Source organism: Crocodylus porosus, unplaced genomic scaffold (genome assembly GCF_001723895.1).
Source record: "Crocodylus porosus isolate Cpor-Errol unplaced genomic scaffold, CroPor_comp1, whole genome shotgun sequence".
Classification (NCBI taxonomy): Eukaryota; Metazoa; Chordata; order Crocodylia; family Crocodylidae; genus Crocodylus; species Crocodylus porosus.
The window spans coordinates 439,296-457,962 of record NW_017728912.1 but is presented as its reverse complement, the minus strand read 5'-3'; the positions used below and the strand labels follow the sequence as shown (position 1 = coordinate 457,962).

Here is an 18,667-nt window from a genome sequence, read left to right as displayed (position 1 = left end):
GGGAATGTCTCCTTGCTAAAAAGGAGGCTTATACCCAATGGAAAGAAGGGGTCATCACCAGGGAGGACTATTCTGTAGTTGCTCGGGGATGTAGGGGGGCAGTTAGGAAGGCCAAGGCAGAGATGGAACTGGGGCTAGCTTCCCAAATTAAGGACAATAAGAAGTCTTTTTTTAAATACATAGGGGGTAAAAAGAAGGTCTGGAACCGGCTTCCAAGAGAAGTGGTGCAGGCTCCCACCCTGGGGGTGTTTAAGAGGAGGTTAGATGAACATCTTGCTGGGGTCAGTATTCTTTCCTGCCATGGCAAGGAGTCGGACTAGATGATCTGCTCAGGTCCCTTCCGACCCTAGAAACTATGAAACTATTTCCTTCATTTTTCTTCCATCCATTCGTCTTCTTTTGCACATCCCTATGTCCAACACCTTTGTCCTCTCTTCTACTCAGATTCCTTCTTCAGTTCTCAGTGCTTTCAGTTCCTTCCTTCATTTGTTTGATTTCACCAAAAACACTTGCATGATCCTTCCCCCTTCTCCACCCAAGGTGTTCTAGTTAGAAAGATTTTCTCTTCTGTATTCCTTTTGAATTGCCTTCAGCCCATTGCTTTATGTCTTCCAGTTTTTCATTCACTTGTACTCCTTTTACCACCTCCTTTAATAATTCATGTTTCCTTACTTGTAGTTCTTCTAGCTCTTCCATGTCTTTAACCAATATTTCTGAAGAATTATCTTGTTCTTCTCTTGATCATTATATACAACTCCCAAATGCTTTTGTAGTATCTCTTCAACATCCTCCATCATTTATACAATGCTGCATATCCCTGACAGGTCTTCTCATCTTGTAATAATTGAACATTTAACATCCACATTCTTTCCCCACTACCTTCACTTTTATCTAGTCTCATAAATCACATTTTCACTGACCCATACATCATTTAAGCCTCCTCTTATTATATTAATCAGTACTTTTGATGAGCTGTCTAGCTCCCCTTCTGTTCAGTCCCCTCTCCTATCCCCCTCCTCAATAATGCAATTGAAATCTGCCACCATAATTTGCTACTTACCTCTGCCTACTTACACCTCTAATTTCTTAAACAGGGCAATCCTTCCTTCTCTTTCAGCTGGCATGTATATATTAAAAATGTCTAACACTTAAGTTTCCAAACTACCCCACCATCCATTGTAGTCTCTCTTCCACAATCACTTGCACATGCCACACTTTCCACTTCCTCACTCTTGAGCCAAATCATGACTCCAGCAGCTTTGTATGCATCCAACCTCACCACCATGATGGTTCCCATCCTCATCTCTTTAAAAAACTCTTGTAATCTCTCTTTTCCACTGGTATCCACACTTTTGCAAATGTATTGTATGCTTTTACCCTACCCAATCTTATCCCACATCTTCCTTAATAACACACTTCTGACATTTATAGATGCAACACACAAAGTCAGATTGTTCACATCTTTACCATGTTATACGTCTTCTATGCTGCTGTTTGATGTCATTAGATCTAATCCTCCCTCTTTTCACATCTTTGTAGTCTTTGCCAGTTGTTTTATTGCTTTAACATTTAAGAAAGATTTTTTCTTCCCCTGTCCTGCACCTTTCCACTTCTCCCCCTCTCTTTTCCCCTTTCCATTAGACCCAGACTACATTAGCTCTGATGAGATATTCATCTCCCTCTCCCATCTCCCTCTCTTTGTCCACCTCCTTTTTCCTAAGTTTCATAGCATGTGAATTCTTTCTTTTCCCAATTTGGCTCTCATCTTTCTCCTGCTCTGTTCTTACTCCTCCTTACTTCTCTTCTGTATTGACAGCTGTGCCACTTCACCTAAAATTTTACTCTCTTGCTCCCTGGCTCTCCTGTCTTGTGTTGTCTCCTGTAGTATCATATATTCTGACTCAGCATCTTCTTCCCCACTTCCTCTTTCCTGTCTCTTCTTTTCCTCTGTAGATTTAGCTTTATTTGAGATGGACCAGGGGCATCAGCATTGTAAGGGTCCCTCTTCTCCATAAATAACACACTTCAGTATTTCTTGGCATTCCACCACCATGTGCCCTTTCCCTTGACATCTATAGTAGTTTGTATATCAACAGTACACAGCCTAACTTTCTCAAGTCCAATATGAAAATTCCCAAGACTTCTACTTTTGAAAAGGAACAAAGTTATTTGAATGTTCAGCTTTAACATCTAAAACTTCAAACAATATTTTATCCATAAATTCATATTTATTCATCATCTGACTTCTCTCTTCTCCTTCCTCTGTTAATACTGCTCTTATTCTCGGGTACAGATTACCTGTCACTCTGTCTCTCACTTCCTTATTTTGTGTCTGGCTTATTCCTCCCACTAGTCTTCTTCTTCCCTTCAATCACTGTTTACTTCCTCATTTCGTTTTCCTGACCTCCTCTCCTCCTAGTCTTCCTTCCATCTGGACTCGTCCCTTATAGTTTTCTTAATAAAGCCTCCTTCAAAACCACTGATCCCACCACACCTTTTTTCTCTACCTTTTTTGTTTCTTCTTCCCCATCTTCATCCGTCATTCATCAGACTCCAGATTTTGCTTCTGCTTTCATCTAATTTGTTTCTCATTTCTTGGTCCTCTTTCCCATAACTGCTACTTTTCTCTTCAAAACCACTGCTGATGCTCTGAGAAGTTCATCCCTTATTTCAGCAGGACAATAATAAATATAATTAGACACACATGCACACATGCTAATGGTATGTGTGAGCAGGCTGGGTCCAATCAACACTTTCAGCTAATACCCTCATGTGCCTCAAAACTCAGAACATCCCAATCTCTTGTCACAATGGTCCTGGTAGTAACTTCCTTGATGAGCAGACCCCACCACAGTTTTGAACATTACAAGGAACTTTGACTTAGGTTAAAGAAGTGTTGCTTCAGAGAAAATGGGAAGGTCAAAGGGAGAGAAGAGTAACTGAGTTTCAGAGAGAGAGAGCAACCAGCTTGACCATAAAAGTTATTTATTGCCAGGTATATGAACTTACTGTGATACCAGTAGTAATAGCCATACAAGACAGACAAATAAAACTGTTACAATATTACATAGTTTCAGTTAGGTATTTGGGAAACCTAGCTCAAGTTTGATCAGCAAAAGTCAGGTTTAGACAGCTGTGCCTGAAGTAAGAGAGTAAAAGTCAGGTTCCTGGAGTCAGAGAGAGAGAGAGAGAGAGAGAGAGAGAGAGAGAGTTGGAGTCTCACCACTCAGAGAAGCTTGAAACAATCGAGGTCCCAGGTGTTTGTTGGAGCCTGTAAACAGGCAGAAAAGGAAAAAAAACTAGTGCAGCTTTTGGATTCAAGCACCAGGACAGAAACTTGGTCCTGGGTAGGAGTTTTTGTAGAGAACTAACAATGGCTTAAGGGAGAACACTAGGTTTGTTTATGAGTAAATGATGGCTTTGCTCCTCACTTCCAATCTTTTTCGCTTCCATGTACTCAGAGAGAGCAGGGTCTTGACAGTAAGGGGTTGGGAAAGGGAATTCCAGAGGAAAAAATTGGGGAGAAGTAGGCAAAGGCCTACCTGATCCCCCAGATTTATTTTCCTTGCTACAGCAGTGTTAGGGGGAACCTCCAATAATTAGATTGTATACCTAGAAAACTATAACAAATTTATACATTTTTCATATACAGAATTTAAATATTGGGGAGATCATCTTAAAATCAGGGTCATCCTCTATTTGAATAAATATGGTATATACATATACATACCATGTCTGGTGATGACATTATTTAATAATGCATATTGCATTATTTAATATTGCTTAATTGCATCTCAATTACTTATTAAAGCATCTCTTCTAAACTTACTTTTATCATTCCAAGTATTTCTGCAGCTTTCTGTCACAGGCTGAAATCCTAGTCATATCAAAATCAAAGACAGAACTCCCATTTATTCCATTGGATTCAAAACTTAACCTACTTATATACACTCCTACATCCACTTATCATAAAAATGGTGAATTTCTCATAACTCATCCCTAAAATTATAAAAACATAACCCTACACTGAAGTACTCCATGCACAATGTTCAAAACTTTAACCCCAAAACTTATAAGTAGAATAATTAATACCTATATCTTCTTGGATAGCTGGGAATCTCTCTACAAAGGAAATGTTTATAACGGATTTAAAACTATAATCCCATCAACATATGTAAATGTCTGGTAAGATGGTTCAAGGGATAACTTTTTTTTCCCTGTAAGATATGGCTGAATAAAATCACATTAAGATATTAAGATTTTTTAGCATTTGCTTAATATTTAAATAATCTGGCCTCTGACTGAATGTTCTGATGAAGTTCTGAACTATAGAAGGGTGAAAACAATAAGAGGTGCTTCATAAACGCATTTTTTAATTTTTAAAGGAATCTATTATGGCTGCATTCACCCTCTTTCATATTTTATCTCTGTGAATAATCTAGGAAACAAGATTGCTGCCAGGAATGTTTATAGTAGTAGTAATTACTGAAGAATTTTCACCAAAAGAAAACTTTAATTACCCAGTTTCAGAGATGCTAAGCAGCTGCATCGCCCATTGAAATAATCAGGGCACTAATTTCTAAACAAGATTATTAACAATATAAATTTGCTTCTAAAACTTGTATTTATTCTATCAGGGAATGTAAATATAGCAGATGAAATTATATAATAGGATTCTGGCCAGATTTCACTGTTCATGTGGAAGTTGTTGAAACTAATGCTGAAAGTTTAGCTAGGAGGGAAAAATAGATGGATTATTTTTACAAATGCTATGTCTACAAAGAAAAGCTTTCTACAAAAATGTTTTATCTTGGGAGAAAGTGGATAAAAATTAGTTTTGGAACCATCTTGGCCATTTTGTGTAGCAGTAATGTATATAAATATATTCTTATGTTCTTATTAGTGCATATTCAGATTAGTGCAGAAGAGCAGTTCTTAAATTAAGGCAAAGCAGTGTACTTGCTATGTTGATTGTCCAGATTTAAGAACTAATACAGTTCCCTGCATGGCCAGTAAGGTAGCAATGCTAATAACTTCATATCTCAGCTATCATTTAAGATCTATCTTTAGCCAGAAATATGCAACAGATGGTGTCATGGTTAGGGAATCTGGAAGACCTTCTAAGCATGTGTTGAAGGAAAAGTCTTACTATTTTAAAGACATGAATATGCATGACATCAAGGGCACATCTACATGTGCATTACTCTGATCCCAATTTACTCTGGTGTAAACTACTCTGGAGTAAGGCTTTTTGGGCAGGTGGCTACACATGTGAGAATTAAGAGAAAATTTGCACCAAGGTCCTTCAAGCCCTGCAATTGGCCCCTGCCACCACTGGGTGGAGTGCCAGGCTCTCCCTGGGTGATAGCCCAGGGGCTGGTCAGGAGACAGTTGTTTCCTAGCCCCAGGGGGCTGCCTGCTGCTGGAGCAGAGACAATGTTCTTCTGCCCTGGCAACAGGGAATTCCTGGCCTTAGCTCAGGGAGGGCCCAGTTCCAGCCCCCCGCCCCAATGATGGGGCAGTTAGCAGCTAGCTAGCTGGTTCATTGGAGCAGGAGGCTGGGACCTACTCCACCCCTGCAGCTCTTTGCAAGCCCTGTGCCTTGACCACCCTATTGGGGCATGGGGCTGAGACCTGCCTCTGACTAGGACTGTTCCTGGCAAGCCCCAGGTTGCTCAGGGAAGTCTGCATGTGCAGCCCCAGGCTGGCTGGGGACTGCCTGGAACAGGATAGTTCACAGCCACTTCCAGGCTACATGCGCTTCTCTGTGCAGCCTGGGGCTGGCTGGAACCTGTCCCCATTAGGTTTTGCTTGCCCTCAGCTATAAGGACAAAGAAGCAAGCAAGGGAGGACTCTCCCAGTTCCATAAAGTGGGTGTAAAGCCAAGATCTTCCCACTGGAAATTAAAGTGGGAGGGTAACTATACATTAACTCTGCCTAGATACTAACCCATGCCAGAAAAGTGGTTATCTCCTGTCCCTGGGAAAAACACCATGGTGGTTATGGTATTACCTGATTTGGGATCATGAGGCTTGGAGTTCCCTGAAGCTGGGGCAGGGGGACATAGTCCCCACCTGGGCTTCTGTGGTGGAGCCTGCCCTGGCAGCAGGCAGCTCCCACTGGCAGGGAACTATCTCTTGCCGCCTGGTGGATGGCTGATGGGTAGCAGATTTTGCTCCCAGTCAGGCATCTACACGAGTGCTATAGTGCCATTAGTAATCCTGAGTAAATTTGCTACTTGTATTTGCAAGTAGAAAATTTACTTGAGATTAGGGAGATTTACTGTGAAGCAGGCACATGCATGTGTAGACGCTCATGCTTACTCTATAGCAAATGGCACTAATGCTAAGTTAAGCCCCCAAGACGGAGTATATCCTACTTTACTAATACCAGGAGATCTTTACCACTGAATTTATTCTTGAAATACATTGAGAAACTGAAGTTGAAAGTCTGGAGAGAAAAAAAATATTGAGTCCAGGTTTCCTTCCTTAAGCTATTGATCTTCTTAGAACCCCTGTCTCCCAGAAAATCAGGACAGCTCTCATGCTAAAAGATAATAGTCTTGCAGCTGTCACAGATAGGGTTCCTTTATCATGATCACACACTAGTAAATGCAAGCGAGAAAAATCAAGGAAAAATATGTTTAAATCTTCTTTTTCCCTACAAGTAACACACAAAACTAATATGTGTTGCCAAAAATGTCACAAATTGGAGCATTTCAATTAGTTATGATCAAAAGACCAGAACCTAAAAAGCAAATAAATAACACAAAAAAACTCAAATAGCTCACTTCTTTCTCAAAATCTTTTAAAATATGTCCTGAAGGTCAAACACACTCAGCTTTATAGACCAAAGGTAATAAAGGAAAGACCAACTGTAATGGTACTGAATATGCTACAAATTCAGAGCAGTGGCCCTTATCCCACTTTTCATTACTCCTCTCTCTCTCAGCTCCTGTACTGATATACACCTAAAAGAAATGTTCTTGAAATTGATGTTCTCTGTTTTTTCCTAGGCTCCACTGGGCAATTGATATGCAGCTCATGGTTTTCTCAAGCAGAGGGGATAAAATCAAAACTGAAGTCTATCACAGATCTTAATTGATTTTTAGTGGTGTAATTTTCAATAGATATTATTTCATGGGTTAAAATTAGTTTGAGTATATTATCTCAGTTTGTGTTGCAGTTCTAGCTATTTTTATGTTTCCTTTGTATGTCCATGCTTGCACTGTTGGTACAAATAGTTAATGTGAATTGCGTTTGCAGAGTTTTTATTAGATGTTTCATTTCAGTGTCCATCAATAAGAGCTCCAAAGCTCCTATAATACTGATTTAAATCAAATATCTTTTTCTAAGTCATTTATATATGGATCAAAATGTTAGTGAACTGTTAGTGCAATAGAAAAGAAAACAAAACAATAAGTAATGTGAATATGAAATACTTCTCTCCCCCTCCCATTGAATATAAAATGTTGTTCAGGTTGAGTTGTAGATGTTAGAAATGTTAATAGCCTTTTCACATGTAAGCATTAGTCAGTGTTTCTGAGAAAATCAACTCCTATACTAGGTGCTTTGTACCTGATTTACTGATAACAATCCTTGGTTCTTTACCTTAACAATACTTCCTCGTGATTGCCATGACAATACCCTCAATCATATCTTTGTAAAACAGAGGATCAAAAGAGCTAACTTACATTTTCTTTAAAAATATTTCACTTTTTATATAGTTCCCTCCAGCTTTTTCGTTATGGAAGTGAGAGACAAAGCTAGGATATCATGAAGTGGAAATACTATTTTTGGCTGGTCTTAAGATGCCCTTATACACCTAACCAAACTAAAAAAAAAAGTTAGATAAGTTACAGAATAAGTAATGAGAACTTGGTGCTATCTGGAGTATTAGAGACAATGCTATGGGTACCTAGATATGTTACATTTAGATCAATCTAACAAGAGTTAGGTTGATCTAAATGCTGATCTGTACAGATGTTTGGGCTGTTTAAAAATGGTGGGCCCAATCGAAATTAGCTTACCTGACTAGGGGTGCATCTACATGAGATGTTTACTACACAGATGACAAATTAACTGCCCAGTAAACTTTTTAATATCTACACGTGTCCCTATTAGGAGGTACAAAACTAATAAACTCTGCAGCTAGGTAGTACTTGTTGCTTCACAGAAAAAAACGTGTAGATGCTGCCCTGGCTGTTTAGGGCATGAGGGTGCTTCAGTTCAGGGGCTGCCCGCTGGTAAGCCCCATTTGCACCTCAGCCAGGTCCTCCTCAGTACACTGAGCATGATCATACCAGACCCAGGCTGGTAGGTTGATGTCCTGGGCTCCTTACCAGCCAGAGCTGCTATGACCCTACTCAATGTGCCTCAGTCCAGAATAAATAGGTGTTAACGGCATATTTAGATACACCTTAGGTAAACTAACTTGGATCAGGAATGGGTTAGACCAATCTACTGAACTTCTGCACACATTTGGAGTGCAGCCCTGGGGCTGGGAAAGTCCAGCCACTTGACCCAGCCCTGGAGCTGTGCTTCTTCTACCCTCCATATCCTGACAGGGCTTTTAGCCCCGCCAATGCCTCCCACCCCCAGATGGACAACCTTTTCCCACAGACCCACCAGCCATCCCCCATAGACCTGCCAGGCCCCCCTGATCCTGCCAAACCTTCTCATGGATCCACTATCATTGCCACCCCCATCATACCAGCCAATCCCCCAATCCTGAGTTACAGCAGGTTCCCAGCATGAGTCCCAGCACTGATAAATGTCTGCACATGCCACTCATGTAACTTAAAGTAAGCCATGTGATCATAGACTGGGTTCAGTAAACATCTGCACGTACTCTTCATTATCCTTAGTATCACTGTCAGCATCTTTTGTTGGGACACAGAAAATCACATGCATTCTTACTGAGTATCAGTATATCTGGGATGATGCAAGGACTTTTTTGACTGAAATCTTTTAGTGGCCCAACTGTATAGCTGGAATGAAGTTAGACAGGTTTTCAAGTGCTAAACATTTTTTCTTGAGATCTGAGTTGGAAATCAAGCAGAATTAATTTCAGGAACAGTGGGTAGTTTTGAAACTGGAGGGGAAAGAAATTTCCAGGGGCAGAAGACAATTAGCAAAAGAAAAGAAGCTTGATTACTGGGAAATCAAGACCTGTCAAGGGGTGAGAGGATCATTATCACTTGCACTGTGTGGGAAGAATTTCAGGAACTAGGTAGTTTACAGTCTGTCAAAATCAATATTGATGTTCAGTCCTTGATCCCTACTGTCCAGCCAACTTATGATTTTTCATTCCCCAGCTTTCCTTTTAAAATATTTTGTACATTTCACTCGAGTACAAGCATAGTGAGGTCAGAAAGGGAGTAGCTGTCCTGTGAAAAGTATGCTTCTACTGATTTATGCATCTCTGTCCTTTATATTTTTCCTGAGAGAATTTATTCTGAATAGTTGCTGATTGTAGTTTCACTCACGTAGTTACTATTAAGGCTTTGGTGAATTGGATCATATATATATTACATTTTGGGAAAGGTATATTTAGCATCCATTGGTTCTAATGGGTTCATTTTGTGGTGTGCTGATTGTAGCAGCAGTAGAGTTGTGTTGGCAGGGTTTGGCAACCTTCGGCACACATGCTGAGCATGGCACGTGAGGCCATTTTCCTTGGCATGCTACGGCCAGCCCCAGCTCTGGGTAGCTGCTGCCAGGGACAGAACCTGGGCTGCTCCAAGCAGGGCTTGCAGCACCCCAGCTGCCTGCTGGGACCAGCCCAGGCTCCCAGCTGGCAGGAGCTATCCAGAGCTGGGGCTAGATGCAGCCAGAAAGCTGAAGAAACCTGTGCTGGGCTCTGGAGCCATGGCATCAGCTCTGTAACAGCGTGTACACCCACGCCTAAGAACAGGCAATGGGGGAAGGGCCTGAGGCAGCGCAATCCCTGTCTCTCTCCCACTCCTGGCACAGAACTGGTGACTTGGCTCTGGAGCCTGGTGCAGCTGTTTGTAGCCAGCCTGGGCTCTAGGCAGCTGCAGCAAGCAGCGGGTGGGGGACAAGGGGCAGCAGGTCTTGGGGGTAGGGGCTTTGGGTGGGCGGCAAGGGTCACAAGAAGGGCATCTTGCAATGTACCCCCCTGCCCTCATTTTGTTTTTCTGGCATGCCGGCACTCCAGCACCTTTCAAGGTAGGCATTGTGGTGTTTTTCAGCACTTTGGCCAAAAAACATTGCCTACCCCTGTGCTATGGAAAGGCTATGTCCCATTTGATGTCTGTTGAGTAGTGGGGAGTTAGTTGGTCCAATAAAAGATATCACCCAAAAGAATCCTTGCCTCTCGCATAATTCCTGGACCATAAAGGCCACAACATCACTCTAACATGACTATAGTGGGGATGTATTTATGTGATAATTAACTCCTTAGTTCCTAGACTAACATCTGTAAGAAACATATCGTGATTGAAAAGATTGTAGGGAGACTCTTAGCTCCACTGATGTCACTGACCAAATTTGATTTTAGTGGGACTATCATTTCATCTTAATTCATGCATATATTAGGCAAATCAATCATAAAATGTACTATATTTAACTACTTACTTCATTCTTGCTTTTCATTACTTTAGGCCAATATAATGATAATGACTTTTGCTCACAGAAAACAGATTCCAAAGTACCTTAATACTATACATATTATACAGTGAAATTACCCATAAATGAAATGCAGCCAATTCAGGACAATTGTTCCTTAACACTTTGCAGCAATCCTAGTTAGGACTGAGAAATAATATTATATCCAAATTAAAATGATGGGGATAATTTTGGCAAGTATTATTAGTCATGTTTGAATTTAATCAAGATAGCTATCAGTCAAGATATCATAATCCCAAATCTTGACTAAGTAATTAAACATTTTTTGTAGAAATGGAAATGGATTTTGACTCATATTATAAATGTTTTGAATAATCTGATGTAGATAAAAGAAACATATGTTCATTGACAACCCTTAAAGGAAAAATGTGAAGCTTCTAATATTATACAACATTATGGTGCTAAAATGGTGTCAAAGTACATAATAGTTATTCAAGTGCTTAATATATCTTTGATGGAAATGAATATGAAATCAGTACTAGGAATGGCTTTTCCTTTAGAAAATGTTGGAAGGAATGACAGAATAACTGTTCCGGATACAAATCAAAAATAATTTGGCCAAGTTATATACAATTAAAGAAATTTAACAATGTCTAAATTATATTGACATGCATATTCAGTTGGTATAAAATAATTCTGCTCAGCTTACATGAGTGGAGTTGTGCTGACTCACATCAGGCTGATCTGGCCTGACACAAATATGAATGCTTAAAATATGTTATTATTTGGCTTTTAAAGGCAGATGAAGGAACAAGACTTTACTGTGATTGACAACATGGGAATAAAAATTATAAGGAGAATTCTTTGCCCCCTCTACAGGGCACACTTAAGGCATGATTAACCAGACAATCACACCTTAAGTTGTGACCCAGCTATATGTTCAACCAATTAATGGCATGATAAAACAAGCAATGAGCTACAAAATTATTCCACAGAACAGTGTGTAATACTGTAAAAGCTGTAGTATCTGGCATCCATGGGGAATGGGGGGTGCTGGTTAATGAAATATGCTGGTTATCTGAGAGCTTATCTCCAGTGGGTTGGAGGCGTCTTTGCCAGTACACCAAGGTTTTCACTCCCTGGCATCAGTTTGCTGGGGGACAGAGATGGGGGCCCCATGCAGGCTGCTTGGTCCTCAAGGAAGAAGTGGGACTCAGCAAAACCGGAAGTGCCATGGTGGGACTTCTGGTTTCACTTTTGCTGTGTCAATCCACTGCCATAAACAACAGATGCCATCTATGACAGATGCCAGTTAATGGAGCATTCCAGATGGTAAAGTACAGGATAGCACAGATTTTACTGTAACTTGGTAGCTTGTTCTGATCCTGCCATTAATTGGTTGCATGGCAGAGTGCTTCCATGTGACTGGGAATACCATCAAATGAGGGACTTGCAATCACAGGGGTGTACCTGCAGCAGAGGAGGCTTGCAGTGATGGCATGTTGCTAGCTCCAGGGATTGCACTGAGCCTCATAGGCTATGGGGCTTGCAACAGGGGCAGTCATTGGCTGGAGGGGTTTAAGCAGGGACAATGGAGAACATGCTGATGCCACTGCAAGCCCCGCACCTCATTAGGCTTGCAGCGGTTGCAGCATTGTTCCCATTTCCTCCACTGGGGGCTTCCTCCATGAGGCCCAAGGCCCGCAGCAGACGATGCTCAAAGCAGAGGCAGTGTTCCCAGTGCTGCCCCTGCTGCGAATCCTGCTGCCATCATGGGGCTGCCACCTCTGCAGGCCCCAGAGCTCATAAGGCTTGTAGCAGAGGCAGAGTGGGGAACACTATTGGTACTGCAAACCCCTCCAAGCACTGTCAGCTAGACTTGTCTGGTCATGGCAGGTGGAAGGATTGTGTGTATTGCACAACAGATCCTATTGTGCCTTTACCACATGTGGCAGGACTGGGGCCTTAATCACAGAAAACTACATGTATGAACCTCCACCATTACATTCAATTACATTTTTGCCATTCACTTCAGTGAGAGTATGAACAAGCACTAACACTGATATATAAATTACTATTACTTTGCTATCTACCTCCATGAAATGTAACAAGCCACCATGCAACATTCTTCATAAAAATCTATATAGCCGAGAGCTTTTCCCCCAAAATGTGACAATTGTCATTACAACATGGCAATGTCTGTAAGTCTCTTTATCCAAGTATGTATTTTGGGATGTTTGAAGTTAAAGGGAATTTTCTACCTTGGTTCTTAGAAAATGTCAGGTTTTAGCTCTTGTCTTTTTCTGATTTTTTAAAATAACTTTTGCCTCATCTGTGTGCTAGTAAGTCTCCAGAAGAGTAAAATCAATCTGTATTTGAAGTGACAAGTTAGTTGATTTTTACAGTCTATCATTAATATTAGATATTCCAGTTCTCAGCCTGTTGTAGTCTTGGAGCTCTTTGACACTGTTTTCTGTTTATTATAGTTTTATTATTAATCCTACTCACTAACCAGACAGTTTACAATGTCACAATTCATTTTTCAGAAATTTAAATAATTCAGTCTTATTGTAGGCTGAAATTAAATTCTAGTTCCTTGATTTTGAATATAGCCACCTGAGAGTTTGCTTCTATTTTCATAATTTATTAAGCGCTAGATTATTTTCTTCATTCCATTGGCTCCAATGGGTTAAGATGAGTAGATGGGCCTTATATTGTCCTCACTTCAGTGGCTGTAAAGGCTGGCCTCCTATAGAGGGAGATGTGAGTCTCTCTTCACAAAAGCTGATAGCAGGAGGAAAGATTTGCTGCTTTTTGCAGCCTGGAAAAGAAGATTCCTTCTCTCCATGAAGCTCCTCTGTGTCTGGTAAAGATATTTAAACTAGTGACTCAGGCAAAGACTTTATTACTGATGGTAAAAACTGATTCACACCAAATTTTTGTCATATGGAAAGGAATCATAATCTAAAATGGAAAGGCTAAAGTTTTGATCTAGCATTTCTACCTTGTGATGAGCCCAAGACACAGGAACACTAGATTTTGTAAATCTGAGTGCCACAATTGTCTGGTGAATTGGAGATGTAGTTCTGTCAATTATAAAGATAATTAAGCATGATAACTGTCTTGTTCAGGTCCACCTCCAAAAGTTATTTTTTTTGAAAAGCAATATATAGCTATGTATTGTTTGCAGTATATGTAAGAAAGGCCTTATATATTTTGCAATATGGGTATCCTAATGCATCAGTTCTATTCCATTTTCTCTCTTTTTCAAGATCTGTTTTTATTTAACATATTGGTGTTACGTTCCTTATTCATAACAAAATTGAACAAAATTGAGCTTGATTTATGACACTATTAGCATGTATTTTTATTCCTTCTCTCCTTTTCCCCTTTATCATATCCCTGATTACGTTATGAACATCTTTTCATTGTATTTTTTTCTTCCTGTTCAAGCTATTTCCTTCTTTGTTCATATGCTACATTCTCTTTCTCATATTCTCTCCCCATTAACATTTCTCTCCCTCTTTAATTTTATCACCCCCAAAATCGCTAGCAGTTAGTCACTGTTTTACCTTAGGTTCTGTCTTCATGGCCCAATCGTGCTTACTAATGCTTCAGACACACATCCATTTGGCCTTGCACACAGAGAGATGCCAGGGTTACCGATTATAGGCAAATATATGGACTGTCCAAAAAAATACAGGCTAAGCTAAAACTGCCTGTCTGTAAAATCTGTTAAAAAAAATATGTTAAAACACAAGGCATTTGGAGCTGATTGCAGTTTCTTTATCAGAAATGAAACTGGAGGTAAACATTAAAGGACATAGCAGAGCAGCACTACTTGGTGTCTGAGAAGGAGTGCATCTGGGTAGTGGTAGGAAGACCATGCTTCCTTGGGTATCCATGTGAGGACAGAAATTTGTAGCTGGCAGGGATAAGGACAGAGATTGGCTGGGAGGCCACCATAGAATGGGGCTGAGTAGTAGCCCCTGGAGGGATTTCTAGTCAACAGTTTTTTAAATCTAATTTTAATTTTCAAAATCTTTACTAACAGACAAACCATTTTACAATAGTTGGTGCTAAACCTTTAAGTTTGAACCCCACACCTAGAGAAACCAGACTTTTGGTACTACCATCATATAGTCACTCTGAAGAGAAAGGTTGTTTTCTTTTTCTTCCTCCTTTGCACAAAGGAAAAAAAGAGTGGATTTTTCTGAAAAGATAGTGAATCTTTCTGATGTATTAAATGCACTGACCTAGGCTGAAATCATTATGTTTGGGCTAGTTTAACCTGAGTTCCAGTTAGCCACTAGGCTGGGGCCTAAAATCTTGAGTAAGCTTCACTCTCTCAACACTTTCTCTACCCAGAGTGCAACATGACCCGTGTGCACTTTTTGTGAACCAGAGAATTCTGACAGTATTGGAGAGTGGGTACTCAGGGACAAGAAAGGAGTTGACTGGAAAGGCAACAGAAGCTGTGGTCAGGCAGAGAGACAGCTCCAACAGGAAGAGATAACATTAATGTATCTATATTTTATAACAGATTTTTTGGACAAGCCTGCAACTGTATGGGCACAGGTAACCCCTGCTTAATGGAATATCTCTTAAACTATAGGCGATGTCCAGGTAAGTCAGCCGCTAAAGGTTTTCAAGCCTACTTTTTAAGGTGTAGGTGTGGTTGCTTTCTGTCTAGCAGAATTAACCTTTAAACCAAATTAAAATTTCAACCAACATGAACTGAATTAGATGTTGACACAGTGAATTGAGGCAGCAGGTATGTGACAGGTGGCCTTCCCGGGGCTAGGTCACAAGTCAGCCTGCCCACCTGTCTAGGGAAATCTGCCCCAACTCATCTGCCACGACTTGAATGTTATCATAATATATTAAATGGGAGGCTACACATTCACTACCCCGATACCAAGGGCCACTATTCATAGATCCATACCTTTCTTACACCATGGCCCATGCCTTGCAAATGGCATCCAGAATATTATGATTGCTTCCCATATTCAGGCCGGGCTAGACTCATATCATTGTTGGACCTCTTCCACACACACTTACTCAACCCCTCTCTCAGAGGGGCCTCTTGCACTCTGCCCCTCACAAGGTGCTCTGTTGCCTTGAGTGACCTTTGGCCATCAGGCTTGCCTACTAACTCTCTGGCACAGCACATACAGAACCTTTGGTTCACTTGTGCAACCCTACTCTATGTGGCATCACCTTGTGCCAAACACTGGGCTGATTCTACTGTTACCCCTTCACCAGGCAACTTGCTTGTGTCCTAACTCATGGTGTTGGCCCATGTACTGCACTTCTAACTTCCCTTGCAACTCTACTCAGTACACCCCTGGTGCAGTCCTTCAGGCTACCCTCAGTAGCCCTACTCTGCACCCCATGTGCTCAGTCCTTCAGGTGCCTACTCTGAACAGGCCCCCATATCACCACTGCCCTGCTCTGGGGCTTCCAGGGTTTCACACCCCTGCAGGGCTCAGGTGCCTCTCTTAGATGCCTGGCCCTTCTCACTCTCTCCCCAACTCATAAATACCAACTGCTGTGTGGGGGATGATGTTAAGGCACCCCTACCTGCCTTTTACCCAGGAGGCAACTGGCCTGGCATTCTTGGGGACTCCCTCACCATAAGGAGTCCCACAAGACCATCCTTCCCTGGCAGTTTCAGGTCATGCCCAGCATCAGGAGCCTCCAACCATCTTTATAGTTCCTGCCCTTAACTCCAAAATGTTCCACGAGCAGGAGCTCAGCTGGCTGATACTACTGCCTCGGCTGCTAGCAGCATGAAAACATGGCCTATAGAGGGTAAAATATTACTGTCAGCAAAAATACCATTTGTGTCAAAACTCATATAACTACACATGGGGTCATGTGGAATTTCTTCTTTCACCTACAGCATACCTTATTTTTTTCCAGGATCAACAAATTTTCTTTTTATTCCCCTCCCCCTATCCTGAAAATTCCCTCAAGAAATATTCACTTCATTTTTTTTTTACAAGGTCTCTGTTGCTGTTTGCAAAGGAAAGGAGCACAGTAATTCACTATGTTGTTGGAGGATAGAAAGGAGAACAGTTTGAAAGAGTAAAGCATAAAGAATTAAATCACAATACCTACTGCAATTAGAGATAAACTGACTAACTATGATTTGGCTAGCTAAGCAGAAGGTAGAGGCCACCTTGCTTGTTGCAGGTATACCAGGTTGCCATGTACCAGCTGCAACAATCCCTGGGAAACCAAATACTTGCATCTGTAAGATTATTTCAGAACTTTAAATGTTAAGATTTAAAATCTCTGGTATAGGCACAGATGGAGACAATGCTGTCACTGCAAAGGTTGCCACTAGAAACAGATTGAGTCCAGTAATCAGACTGGACTACTAATGGCTACAAGTACACTTTGCCTAACCACTACTGGCAGGATGCTTTCCTCACAGTGATAAATGTACAGGCTGTGACTTGCATCTCATTTCCAACTTTGGCAGGCCAAAATAATCTGTTAATGAATGAAGACATCTCTAAGCATGTAGCTGGATGCCAGCAGCAGTTGGTAATCCTCCATATCCATCTTATTTCATTCAATTTACAATTCCACTTGTAATCATGCAACAAATAAACTACTGATGCTTAGCCAGGAATACCCATATGACCCTGGAAATTGTTTGAAACTTGAAGAACACAAAATATGCATGTCATTCATGTTTCTGATATTTTTCACTCTACAGTGTAGGCAAACAATGCATTTGAATTCTTTTTTGTAAATAAAATACAAACTTTTATTATTAAACATGCTATGAAAAAAGGTTTTCAGAGATGATTATTAAAATAACATTCAGTACATGAGATGCTTCTGCAATTTATTTTTTCTGACACCAGAGATCAGACTCAGCAGCAAAGTAGATAAAAAAACAAGAACTGAATTTCAGTAAGTTCCAAAGTTTTACTATATAGTGATGATGTCATTAGAGAGACAACGTTCCACAGAAAGCTTTAAAAGAGTTGTTTTTCATTTGTTTCTCTTATACACTATTAAGTAGACCAATCAGAGAGAGAAAATAAATAATTTACTAACATTCACTAGTTGAGTATTCCTAATGGACACAAACAAATTCTTTTCTTCTTTCCTTATGAATGTATACATTTCATGGATATCACCAAAAGTCATACAAATACGAGATTACAAATTTTGCATATGGCCTTTTGGGCAGCCTATTAGAAGTTGGATTGCCTTTTAATTACTGTAATTTATGGGATATGGAATTAGCTTTTTACAGCTCTGTTAGAGATTCAATTGTGACCTTGAACAAGTAAGATAGGTTAATTCTAATTCATATAACTAAAAAGGGAACTAGGCAGGCTTTAGCTGTGTCATTCCACAATGATTATCCAAAAAGCTGAGAAGCAAGAATTGCTTAGGGAGATTTTTTTTTTATTGTATCAACTGCATATTTGGAAGAAAGTTAGGGCCTTGTTACATCTTACACTGTGACCCTCACAAATGTTGATTGGTGTTAATGCTAGCTCAAGTTTGGGGCAGTCACACTTTTGTCCAGTAGGGGCCTAGAGGACTGAAAGGTAAGAATTCCCAGCCCCTCCCCCCTCCCAATTTTGAATTTCCCATCAACTTCTGCCCTCCTCTGGGTTGCCCAGTTCCTTCCTGCACCTGGGACTCGCCCTCTCCCTCAGGGTTCCCTTCTGCCCCCTGCCCCTGGGGCTTCCCACCACAATGTTCCCCACTTGTTTGTGGCTGCTTGCACTGTACGTCCCAAGAGATCAGGCAGGAGAGAACTAACCTGCCTGCCCAGTCCCCACTACCAGGCTGTTGCTTTTCTCCAAGCTGAGCCCACTCAGAGAGCAGCAGCAGTGGTGGTGGCAGTAGTGATGGTCAGGCAGGCGGGTTAACCCTTCCTGGTCTGCTTCCCTGGGACAGACAGCACAGGCAGCCACAAGTATGTGGGGGAGGGGGAGCAGTGTGTGAGGATATGGGGTGCTGGGGACAGCAGGGAGAGGGGGAAGTGGGCCTGATTTGGGCCAGTGGAAGAAAAGGGGTGCGTGCGGTGTTTACACTAAGGT

General features: G+C 41.0%; 1 long non-coding RNA gene across 1 annotated transcript; it reads left to right on the top strand.

The window, feature by feature from the left end:
- The first annotated feature begins 5,836 nt into the window (after window positions 1-5,836).
- LOC109309537 lies at window positions 5,837-18,126 on the top strand. Its single transcript, XR_002100945.1, has 3 exons — window positions 5,837-5,965; window positions 10,257-10,261; window positions 18,116-18,126. It is a non-coding gene; the product is annotated as an uncharacterized LOC109309537 (long non-coding RNA).
- Window positions 18,127-18,667: the final 541 nt, after the last annotated feature.